The following is a 12,097-nucleotide window of genomic DNA, read 5'->3' on the forward strand; positions in this document are numbered from 1 at the left end:
ATGCGCCAGGCCTGGTGCTAAGAGGACATGACAAAGCACATTTGACAGCAGTGGTCAAAGGAAAAAGCACAGTGGGAGCGGAACCTCTCTGTGGGCTGTGGCTCTTGTCTTTGGAACAGGAGACAAATACCTCTGCCTCTCCGTTTGGAGGCCCAGGCTGGTTGGAGTCTGACAAGGACTTATTACTTTAGAAACTTTTTTCAGGCGTTTGGTTTCTTCTCCTGGATTCTCCCTGCATAGTGATGGATGTTTTGTTCCTGAATTGCTATCACTATTTGCATTGTTTGTGAGTTACGTATTAGGAGGAGTTCCAGAAAGAGAAAGGAACAGAGAGAGAGCAGAAAGAGACAAAGAGACACAGAGAGACAAAGAGATAGAGAAGGGAAGGAGAAAAAAATCATGTAAGTAGATGGAAAGGAGTAGAAAACTGTAGAGAAAAGGGTAGGAAGTCAGAGAAGGCCGGAGGCTGGGAGGACCCCAGGCCAGGGCTCCCCCTTCGTTTTGTTTCTTTATAGGATGGTCAGAGTGGGCTTCCCAGCTGGCACTAGTGGTAAAGAACTAGCCTGCCAATGCAGGAGACGTAAGAGACACAAATTCTATTTCTGGGTTGGGAAGATCCCCTGAAGGAGGGCATGCCAACCCACTACAGTATTCTTGCCTGAAGAATCCCATGGACAGAGGAGCCACGGGGTCGCAAAGAGTCGGACATGACTGAAGCAACTTAGCACACACGCGTGTACACCTGGTCAGAGTATCCTTCAAAGGGAACTCACATGCTACTGTTGTAGCCACGCGTTCCAGGAAACAAACTCACTCAGAAGGACAATGCAGATAGTGGAGTGCAGTTTATTACACTGGCGGGCCCAAGGCAGAGTCTCCTCTTAGCCAAGGACCCCAACCAGCATTTGTGAAAATCTTTTATATCCCGTGTGTGTGTGTGAACCCACCACTCCAAATTCCTTGAGACTTACGTAAACAAAGGAAGGGTAAATACAATCCCAATAACCCCATCATTCACGTGTTGTGTGCTCAAACAGTTAAACAATTGGCCAATGATCAATAAGCCTGAGGTTACACTCCGATAGTCACAGAAAAATTTATGGCCTGTCCGGAGTGGGCCTTATCCTTCTGTTGTCGTTTCCATAGGTACTAAACACAGAGTTCAGAGTCCACTGGAGAGGTGGCCGAGCATGATCAGCATGAACAGGCCTAAGATGGAGTCTAGGCCCTGTGAATTCCCTCTTCGCTACCACTCTTAAGTCCTGCAAGAGACACGGAGGGTGACGTTTTTTTGGTCTCATCTTTCAGCCTTGATAACTCACTGCTAACACTTACCATGATCTCTCACCCCCTGGTTTTGTTTTATTTTGTTTTTTTGCCACCATCACTCTTTTATTTTCTATCAAAGCCTAGACTACCTGCTTCAGGGCAGTTACATTTTATGGGTTAAATTTTTTTTTAGTGGTTGGAATGATTAAGATCTAGTCTCTTAACAGGTTGGATGAGTATAATACAATACTATTGTCTAGATTCACTATACCATGCATAAGATTTCCAGGACTTTTTTACTACTCATTGTAAATTTGTGCCCTTAAACAATACCTGTCTGAGCCCCCAACCCTGCATCCCCTAGTATTATAATTACCATATTACTTTCTGTTTTAACAAGTTTGGCTAAAAAGAAATGATAATTGTATAATGTAATGGAGGTGCTAATTGTGATGCAGTGACAATCATATTACACTCTATGAAAGTATGAAATCAACATGAGAACCCTTGCCGTTGCATGTGCACACTCAGTCATGTCCAACTCTTTGTAACCCCATGGACTGTAGCCCTCCAGGCTCCTCTGTCCATGGGATTCTCCAGGCAAGAATACTGGAGTGGGTTGCCATTTCCTCCTCCAGGGGATCTTTCTGACCTAGAAAGAACCCACATGTCTTGTGTCTCCTGCATTGGCAGGTGGATTCTTTACCACGGTGCCACATGGGAAGCCCTGAGAACACCTTAAATTTACACAACATTGTGTGCCAAATATATTTAAAAAAAAAAAAAAAACTTTCTCATGCTATTAGAACCCACCTTTATACCACATTAAAATCTCTGTACTCAACTTTCCATATGTCTCTGACCCTCTTCTCTGCACACAGACTGTGATGAGATATCGTTCTGGGCTTCTCACCTCAACCTCCGCATACTCCATCCCTAAGTATAGATTCCACATGGAATCAATGTTTCCCAAAGTGTGTTCCCTGGACCACCTGCTTTGGAATCACATGCTGCTGCTCCTGCTGCTAAGTCGCTTCAGTCGTGTCTGACTCTGTGTGATCCCATAGACGGCAGCCCATCAGGCTCTACCATCCCTGGGATTCTCCAGGCAAGAACACTGGAGTGGGCTGCCATTTCCTTCTCCAATGCATGAAAGTGAAAAGTGAAAGTGAAGTCACTCAGTCATGTCCAACTCTTAGCGTCCCCATGGACTGCAGCCTACCAGGTTCCTCCGTCCATGGGATTTTCCAGGCAAGAGTACTGGAGTGAGGTGGCATTGCCTTCTCTGGAATCACATGGATGGGGGTAAAGTAGGAGGAAGAAAGGAAGTTTATGTTACAGATGGATTCCTGAGCTGGGTCCACCCAACCTACTAAACTAGACTGGGGAGTTGACTGTGGAAAGCTACATCGAAAATCTTTGACCCAGTGGATTCTGATACACAGGACAGTTTACGAACCTCAGCAAAAGCAAGACCGCCTTCGGGGGTCTCAAATTCTTTCTCTTTCAAGACCCTGTTCAAAGGGTCAGAGACCACCCACCCCCAACACATGTCCTGTCCGGAGCCTGGGTCACACACTTAGGCAAATCATGGAAACTCTCCAACCCATCACTTTCTCATCTAAAAGCAGGGGGTGTGTCTTAAGTCATGAGTGGGAACAGGGACAGGTAACACACATGGAAGTACAGCTGGCTCGATGGAAGTTAGGGGAAGCTGCAGGCCCCATGCTCTGGTTAAAGGGGCAGCTGCTTCTCCAGAGTAGTCAACTGTGGCTGGGAACTTCCCTGGTGGTCCAGTGGTAACGATTCTGCCTGCCAATACAGGGGATGTGGGTTTGATCCCTGGTCTGGGAAGATCCCACCTGCCACGGGGCAACTAAGCCCTCAGGCCACAACTCCTGAGCTCTTACGCCCCACCTACTGAAGCTCCCGTGCCCTGGAGCCTGTGCTTCACAAGAAGCCACCCCAAGGAGAAGCTCAAGCACCACAACTGGAGAGCAGCCCCTGCTTGTTGCAACTAGACACCCAGCACAGCCAAAAATAAATAAATATATATATTTAAAATTTTTTTAAAAAGTGCTCCAGTGAGGAGATCACCCAGAGGCACCAAATATTCTGAATTTGTGAGGGATGCTGGAAATCTGGACTTTAATGTAAATTTTTCTGTATATAAATTTTTCTGGCTTAATCTTTCTGTTGCTCACTGAAGCTTCTCTGCTGTTCCCTCACCTTTCCAGGAAAACCAAGGTTCTCAAAAGTTAGCACACATCAAAATCACCTGGTGGACTTGTTAAAATACACATTGCCAGGTCCTGCCCCCCAAATTTCTGATTCAGAAGCTCTGAGAATTTGCACTTCTAACAGGCTCCTGAAGGATGATGGTGCCACTGGCCCAGGATTAACACCTTAAAAATCACTGCTATAACACACCACTCACTACATATGATGTTTTTCTTCTTAAATCAGTACTCACTCCTTCCTTAGCTTCTCTCTCATTTCTGAGTCACTTCACACAGCAGTCACTTTGGGCCCTTCTAGGGTTGCTCACGTGATTGAATACATTTTGACAATCATGACTGTCATTTTTGAATGTTTACTATGTGCCAGCTATTCATCTAAACACATATAGTCAAAGCTATGGTTTTTCCAGTAATCATGTACAGATGTGAGAGTTGAACCATGAAGAAGGCTGAGTGCCGAAGGATTGATGCTTTTGGACTGTGGTACGAGATAAGACTCTTGAGAGTCCTTTGGACAGCAAGGAGATCAAACCAGTCCATCCTAAAGGAAATCAACCCTGAATATTCATTGGAAGGACTGATGCTGAAGCTCCAATACTTTGGCCACCTGATGCAAAGAGCTGACTCATTGGAAAAGACCCTGATGTTGGGAAAGATTGAAGGCAGGAGAAGGGGATGACAGAGGATGAGATGGGTGGATGGCATCACCGACCCAATGGGCATGAGTTAGAACAAGCACCGGGAGATAGTGAAGGACAGGGAAGCCTGGTGTGCTGCAGTCCTTGGGATTGCAAAGGGTCAAACACAACTGAGGGACTGAACAACAACAGCATTAATCTTCATCACAGCCCTATTCGGAAGGCATTTTCACCCCTGATTTCTACATGGAGGGAAGTGAAGCCTAGAGAAGTTAAGTAACTTGCTTGAAGTCACACGGTTAGTGAGTGGAAGAACCAGAATCCAAACCTGAAATGTCTGAGTCCTTAGAACTTCTGGACCAAGCTGGGGGTGCCTTTGAGAGTGAAAGGAGGCATTGTTAATGGTTACGCCCCAATGACAGATGCAAACCAGGACTATCATAGGCAAACCTAGAGGTAAGGTCGCTCTGTGTCCTGCCGTTTCAGATGCCCTTCTTGGATGATCTACAACTTTGTGAAAAGGGCACTGATATTATAGCCAGTAGAAATCCAGTTTAATTGAGTCAAAGCATGGAAAAACCTAAGTCAGGGCCTGTTACATAGTAGAAACTCAGAAGATGTCTGTTTCTTTCAGTCAAGCTTCTGAGTCCTTACAGGGGCATATAGGCCCTACAATATAGTTGATAAAATAGAAGAACATAAGCAAAAGCTCTTAAAAGGTCACACTAAGATGTTAATAATCCAGGGCTAAGCATAAGAGTTCAGGGCTAAGCATAAAAATTTAGATATGGAAACTCCCCCGGTTTTAATTTTTAAGGAGATACAGAGTTGGGAGTGAATCTTGACAACTGAGTAGAAGATGAGAAGGCCATAATTGGGCCTAACTAGGGAGACACATAGAATTCATGCAGAAACTAAACAAAGGCTAAGAAGCATCTCTGTGACTAAACTCTGTTGCATGCTTCAAGTCCACTCCAACCTTTGTAAGACTGAAGATAGGCTACAAGAAGGCAATCTCTTTATTTATTCAGTTCATTTTGTATACTCTGTCATGATTTTGCCCTCACCCGCAAACCTCTAGAGAACCCGGCTGAAGACTTGATCCTCCCAGGCACGCAAGTCCGGACAGAGAAACTTTTAAGGAGAATTGTTGGCCTGGGGTTTTCGAGAACTTTTGAATTTAGGGATTTTGAACAAAATCCTGCCCATCACAATGGTTTTCACAGTAAGAGCAACAGCTGCTGGGCGCTTAGTCCCCCTGATTTATGTGAAAAGGAAGGCCAATTTCATCATACTTTTTCTTAGTCCCCAGTGTGGGAAATTCTAAACAGGCTCAACGCTGCCCTCTAGTGTGCAAAATGGACAGACGCGGGGATCAGAGAGCGTTTGTGACAAAACCTCCGGAAGAAGATCGGAGAAGGTATGGGGAAAGAAACATTCCCGTATTTACAGAAGGTCCATGAATTAATAAGTATCCAATGACTGTAAAAATTAGACAAATATTTTTCTAATGATAAGGTCTAATATGGTACTTCTTGTAGAATATAAAGTTCTATAAATCACCAGTCCTATGTCATATTCCATTCACATACCCCTCCTAGGGCCCATGGTTAAAAAATTAGGAATTCTCTGTATGCCATGTTCCCCAAGCCCCCTTCGCAGAAGCAGTGTTAATGAAGGCTTCTGTAGTAAAGGCTCTGGGAAGTTATGCAATGATGAAATTCCAGTTCCCACACATATTTGACTGCTGAAACCTTTTCTGTTTTGTTTTCTCACAAATCCATGACGTCCCCTGGGACAACTGTTCCTGCGGCATACATTGGCCAATGTTAGTGGGCAAAACACACAGTTCTTACCTTAGGCTCTCATATGATGAAAGAAGATCTGTCTCATAGGGCTTGATTACTCCACTTTGCTTGCAAAGATAGAACTCAGTAGTAAACCAGGAGAGCTAAACAAAGCACAAAAGGGCAAAAGAACAGGGTGATGACTGAAACAGAGTATCTGGTTCATGGCACCAAGGACTGGAAGATCTCATATGAGGCTAAGAGGTCATCCAGCTCTGCCCCACCCCACATCTCAACCCAGTCTTTAGGCAGGACGTGTGGTCTTCTTACAGTTCCCCTAATACATCATTCACACTCACTGTTGATCAAAGTTCAACTGAGGCTTTGTTCAAATGGCCCCTTCTTCAGATTTTCTCATGACTCTTAGCTCCATTGAGCATTTCCATTTCTGACCTTCAGTTAGACCGTTCTTTCATTTATTCATAAAAAGTATATTGAACACCTGCTCATAGGTACAACATGATGCTGGGAATGCAGACCTGAATAAGACAAAGAGCCTACTTTTGAGCAGCTTGTAATTTCTGCCACTGAAAGAAGATGTGAAGAAGGGACAATACAGGCTCCACCGAAACAAAATGAAGATACAATAAGCCATAAAGACATTACCCGAACCATCCAAGAGGGTGTCACCACGATCTCATGAAGTTCCTCGAACAAAGCCTGGCTCATGGTAAGCATTCTGTAGACGTTATTACTACCGCTGCTATTGAAGATTACATTTATTTTTCATTACTTGGTTCTTATTTTAGTTAGTATGCAAGAAAATGGAAGGGTTAGATGCCATTTCCCCCAGGAGTGGTTTACTTGGCAAAATTACTCCTTTACTCAGTGGCTAGTAAATACCAAGGCCAATGACGCTTTATTTCTTTGCCTGTAAAATGATGCTACTACTCTCTTTTCAGCTTATTTCATTGATTCATCAATTCCTTCCTTTATGTTTTTCAACTAATACTTACAGAGTCCCCATTATGTCCCCAGACTCTGTGCTAGGGATGGGGAATGTGGTAATCAACAAGACAGACATGGTTTCTGCCTTCCTGGAGCTGCTATATCCCAGGATTTGGGAGACAATTTAAATGAGATTATGTTATGGGAATGTATTTGTGACACACAGGGCAGGGGCTAAATGTAGAGCATTATTACAATTTAACAACTTACCAACAGGACTGCTGTCAAGCTTGATTGTTAGTTTCTGTAATGGAGAATATCATTGTGCTTACTTGGCACTGTGCCTGGTTTCATGACCTTCAGAAATGTCTGCTGAACAAATTAATGAGTGGCCAAATTAATTAGAAGCATTATTACTAAAATTCCATTTGTTACATAAATAATAATCATGATGAGAAAAAAGGGGTTGACGAGAATATATATGAATTAATGAACTCCTAGTCTGTGATAAATGACATGATGTATCCTCCTAGCATCCATGGTATTTGGTATTGTATTCTCATTTTAAGGGTGAGAAAAAAAATGAAGTTCAGAGATATAAAGTAACTTGCCCAAGGCTTCAAACCTGTATGCACAGATAGTAAAAAAATCAGTGGCCTGAGAACACACATTTTTCTTCTCCTTTAAGGGGAAGTTTCATTCTTTCCCCAGATCCTGTTTTTATTATTGGGGAACATGGTCTTCTTTTCCAGACTAAACTAAGTGGGGATGGATGAGGTGATGACTTCCCCCTAATATGTCACAGCTGGATATGGGTACCATGGCTATTAGCTGAAATTAATGCCCTGAAGGCAGTCATTACCAGCCCGTCTAATAGAAACCCAGAGCATCTCTGATAATGCAGTCTTGATTTCCTCCCAAAATTTTCCAAATAAAGTGAAACAAACAACAGATTTCCTTAACACCAAAAGGCCAGGAGTCTCTGTGCTGAGTGAACTTGATAGAGAACTCAGTCCCACAATAACAGGCCCAGAGGGGGCCTGAAAGTCACCTAGTTCAGCTGTTTACTTGACTGTTTAATCTCCCCTGCTCCATCCCACCAAGTGCTCTCTAGCCTGTGGATTGGAGAGCTGCTTCACGTTTGTGGTAACCCATTGGAATGAACTGAGTCAGATCAGATCAGATCAGTCGCTCAGTCGTGTCCAGCTCTTTGCGACCCCATGAATTGCAGCACGCCAGGCCTCCCTGTCCAACACCAACTCCCGGAGTTCACTCAGACTCACGTCCATCGAGTCAGTGATGCCATCCAGCCATCTCATCCTCTGTCGTCCCCTTCTCCTCCTGCCCCAATCCCTCCCAGCATCAGAGTCTTTTCCAATGAGTCAACTCTTCGCATGAGGTGGCCAAAGTACTGGAGTTTCAGCTTTAGCATCATTCCTTCCAAAGAAATCCCAGGGCTGATCTTCAGAATGGACTGGTTGGATCTCCTTGCAGTCCAAGGGACTCTCAAGAGTCTTCTCCAACACCACAGTTCAGAAGCATCAATTCTTCAGCGCTCACCCTTCTTCACAGTCCAACTCTCACATCCATACATGACCACAGGAAAAACCATAGCCTTGACTAGACAGACCTTTGTTGGCAAAGTAATGTCTCTGCTTTTGAATATGCTGTCTAGGTTGGTCATAACTTTCCTTCCAAGGAGTAAGCGTCTTTTAATTTCATGGCTGCAGTCACCATCTGCAGTGATTTTGGAGCCCAGAAAAATAAAGTCTGACACTGTTTCCACTGTTTCCCCATCTATTTCCCACGAAGTGGTGGGACCGGATGCCATGATCTTCGTTTTCTGAATGTTGAGTTTTAAGCCAACTTTTTCACTCTCCACTTTCACTTTCATCAAGAGACTTTTGAGTTCCTCTTTACTTTCTGCCATAAGGGTGGTGTACTGAGTGGAAAGTACTATATGTTGAGCTAAAATCTGCTTCAGGCAGTTTCCACCCATTTGTTTTCACTTTTTCCCCTGGGGTCACCCAGAAATCTGATCTGCTTCCACATGGTTCGTGTTTCTATATCACTTCTATAGTACTCACACCACACATGGTGCTGTGTGCTCAGTCGCTCAGTCATGTCCAACTCTTTGCGGCCCCATGGACTGTAGCCTGCCAGGCTCCTCTGTTCATGGAGTTTTCCAGGCAAGAACACTGGAGCATGTTGCCATTTCCTACTCCAGGGGATCTTCCCGACCTAGGGCTCGAACGTGCTTCTCTTGCATCTCCTGCTTTGGCAGGTGGATTCTTTACCACTAGCACCACCTGGGAAGCGCCACCCCCCCACCCCGCCACACTCAACACTGTTACAAGGTTACTGTTTTCTCTTTCAACTCATTGTAACTGAAACACCTATTTTAATCTCAAAACGGAGCAATAATATCCATGAAATCGTAGGTTTGATATGGTTGTTTTCTATTTTTTCTAATAAATATTAACTGCATTATCAGTATGCTATTAATGATATGAATTACTTGCATTAGCACATTACTAAATAACATTATTATTAATGTATTATTAATGTTTTGGTGATGGTATGACTATCCCATTCTGGGAAACACCTTACATGTTCCCTCTCTATATATGGTATTTGAAAAGAATGACAGCCTTCAAACATTCCCAGTACTTTCAATCATATAATATTATGCAAAATTTATTTACCATCCTATTTTTTTGCCTCTGATTTGTCTATATGCCCACTTAGGTTTGGGGACACCAGTTTCATATAAAATTCTCTCATTATATCTGTTCTGATTTTCCTAATACAATCTGTGTTTTCATTAGCTTTCTGTGCAGTTGAACTACTGTATGTGTTTCTAAAGAGCTCACTGGTCCTTAAGATCCATAAGCCTTTTTTATCCACATGAGCATTATAATATCCTTTCCCATCTTGTTCATTCCTTTTTTTTTTTTTCTTCCTAGTAGAGAATGTTGTTCCTACTCCCCAGCTCTGTTGAGACAAAACTGATGCATAATATTCTGTAAGTTTAAGATGGACATGTTGATATGACATACGTATTGCAAAATGATTACCAGCATAACATTAGCCAATCCATCACCTCACACACCTATCATTTTTTAACGTGATGAAAACGTTTAAGGTCACCATGAGCAACTTTCAAGTATATAGTTCGGTATTGTTAACGACGCTCATCATGTTGTACAGTAGGTCCCCAGAACGTACTCCTCTTATAACTTTATAAATGAAAGTCTGTAGACTTTGATCAACATCTTCCCATTTCCCCTCATGCCCAAGCCCCTGGAAAACCACCATTTTTCTCTCTGTTTCTATGAGTTTGGCTTTTTTAGATTCCATGTAAGTGATATCATACAGTGATGTTGTACACTGTTTTCCCCCTTCTTACTTATATCACTTAGTATAATGCCAAATGATACTAAGAACACACAAATCAATGGAAAGGTTTCTTGTATTCAGAAATTGGAAGAATTAATATTGTTAAAATTCCCATACTAACTAGAGCCATCTATAGATTTAATGTAATTCCCATCAAAGTTCCAATGGCATTTTTCACAGAAATAGAAAAACAATTCTGAAACCTGTATGTCAAGAGACCATGAACAGCCAAATCAATTCTGAGAAAGAACAAAGTTGGAGGAATCACTTCCTGATTTCAAATTGTACTACAAAGCTACAGTAATCAAAATGTCATAGTACTGGCATAAAAATAGGCTCCTAGACCAATGGAACATAATTGAGAGCCCAGAAATAAATCCTGGCATGTACAGTCAACTAATATTTGACAAGGGAGTCAAGAATACTCAATGGGTAAAGCACAGTCTCTTAAAAGAAAGGTGTTAGGAAAACTGGATATTCTTATGCAGAAGAATGAAATTCTACCCCTCTTATATGAATGAGTGGAGAAAGAAATGGCAACCCACTCCAGTATTCTTGCCTGTGGAGAATTCTGTGGGCAGAGGACCTTGGTGGGCTACAGTCCAGGGGGTCACAAAGAGTCAGACATTCAAAAAATGAGGCATTAACAAAAATTACATGGAAAGAAGTTAAGGATTTAACATAAGACCTGAAACTTCAATACTCCTAGAATAAGCTATAGGGAGAAGATTCTTTCTATGACACCAAAAGGCCAAGCAACAAAAGAAAAAAAAAGTGGAACTCATCAAACTAAAAAACTATCATCAAAAAGACAATAGATAACAAGTGTTGATGAAGATGTGAAGAAAGTGAACCCTTGTGCACTGCTGGTGGAAATGTAAATTAATACAGCCACTGCAAAAAACACTATGGAGTTTCCTCTAAAAGTTAAAAATAGAACGGCCATTTGATCCAGCAATGCCACTTTTGATTATATATCCAAAGTAAATGTGATTACAATCTTGGAGAGATATCTGCATCCCCGTGTCCTTTCTAGCACTATTCACAATAGCCAGGACATGGAAACAACCTAAGTGTCCATAGACAGATGAATGGATAAAGAGTATGTGGCATATGTGTTAACAATGGAATATTATTCAGCCATGAGAAAGGAGGATATCCTGCCATTTGCAATAACATGGATGGACCTTGTTCATTATTTTGGAACCAAGTGCAGACACTTGCATTGATCTTTACTATATTTCCTCTTGGCCTGTCAATTTAACTGTCAACATGCTTGTTGATTCTGATTCTGTTACCTAAAATATTCACTCTCTGTCTTAACCTCTAGCCATCTGCAGATATGATAAGCATGCATTCTGTATCTTACTCCAAATCATTGACTGGAATGTGGTCCTTGCTTCTAGGTTATTAATTCAGTCATCTTACCTTGGGTACTACTTTCTATTATTGAATCCATGTTTCTTCATTATTAATCTTCTAGAGACTTTTGTCATTTAATGTGGCTATGTAATATTCTGGTAATTACTTCTGACATACTTAAATACTGTTCCATATGCACATTTTTACTTTTGTGGCATTATTAATGAATTTCTTAAAGATCGTTCACTTCTGGATGCCATAGTAAGGTTTAGTTGTTGCTTGCATGCTCAGTTGTCCAACTCTTTGTGATGTCATGGACTGTAGCCCACCAGGCTCCTCTGTCCATGGGATTTTGCAGGCAAGAATACTAGAGTGGGTTGCCACTTCCATCTCCAGGAATCTTCCTGACCCAGGGAACGAACTGCATTGAGTATTTATCTACTCACTGAACAAA

At 42.3% G+C, this 12,097-nt stretch overlaps 1 long non-coding RNA gene across 1 annotated transcript in view; it reads left to right on the plus strand.

Moving 5' to 3' along the window:
* The first annotated feature begins 3,442 nt into the window (after positions 1-3,442).
* The window catches only part of LOC147372327 (uncharacterized), a 57,621-nt gene continuing 48,966 nt past the window's right edge, over positions 3,443-12,097 (plus strand). The window contains exon 1 of the long non-coding RNA XR_015164001.1: positions 3,443-6,664. This is a non-coding gene — a long non-coding RNA (uncharacterized LOC147372327). The remainder of the gene's footprint in view (positions 6,665-12,097) is intronic.

Source organism: Bos grunniens, chromosome 5 (genome assembly GCF_055505025.1).
Source record: "Bos grunniens cultivar Pamir isolate PY7600 chromosome 5, Bosgru_T2T1.0, whole genome shotgun sequence".
Lineage (NCBI taxonomy): Eukaryota > Metazoa > Chordata > Mammalia > Artiodactyla > Bovidae > Bos > Bos grunniens.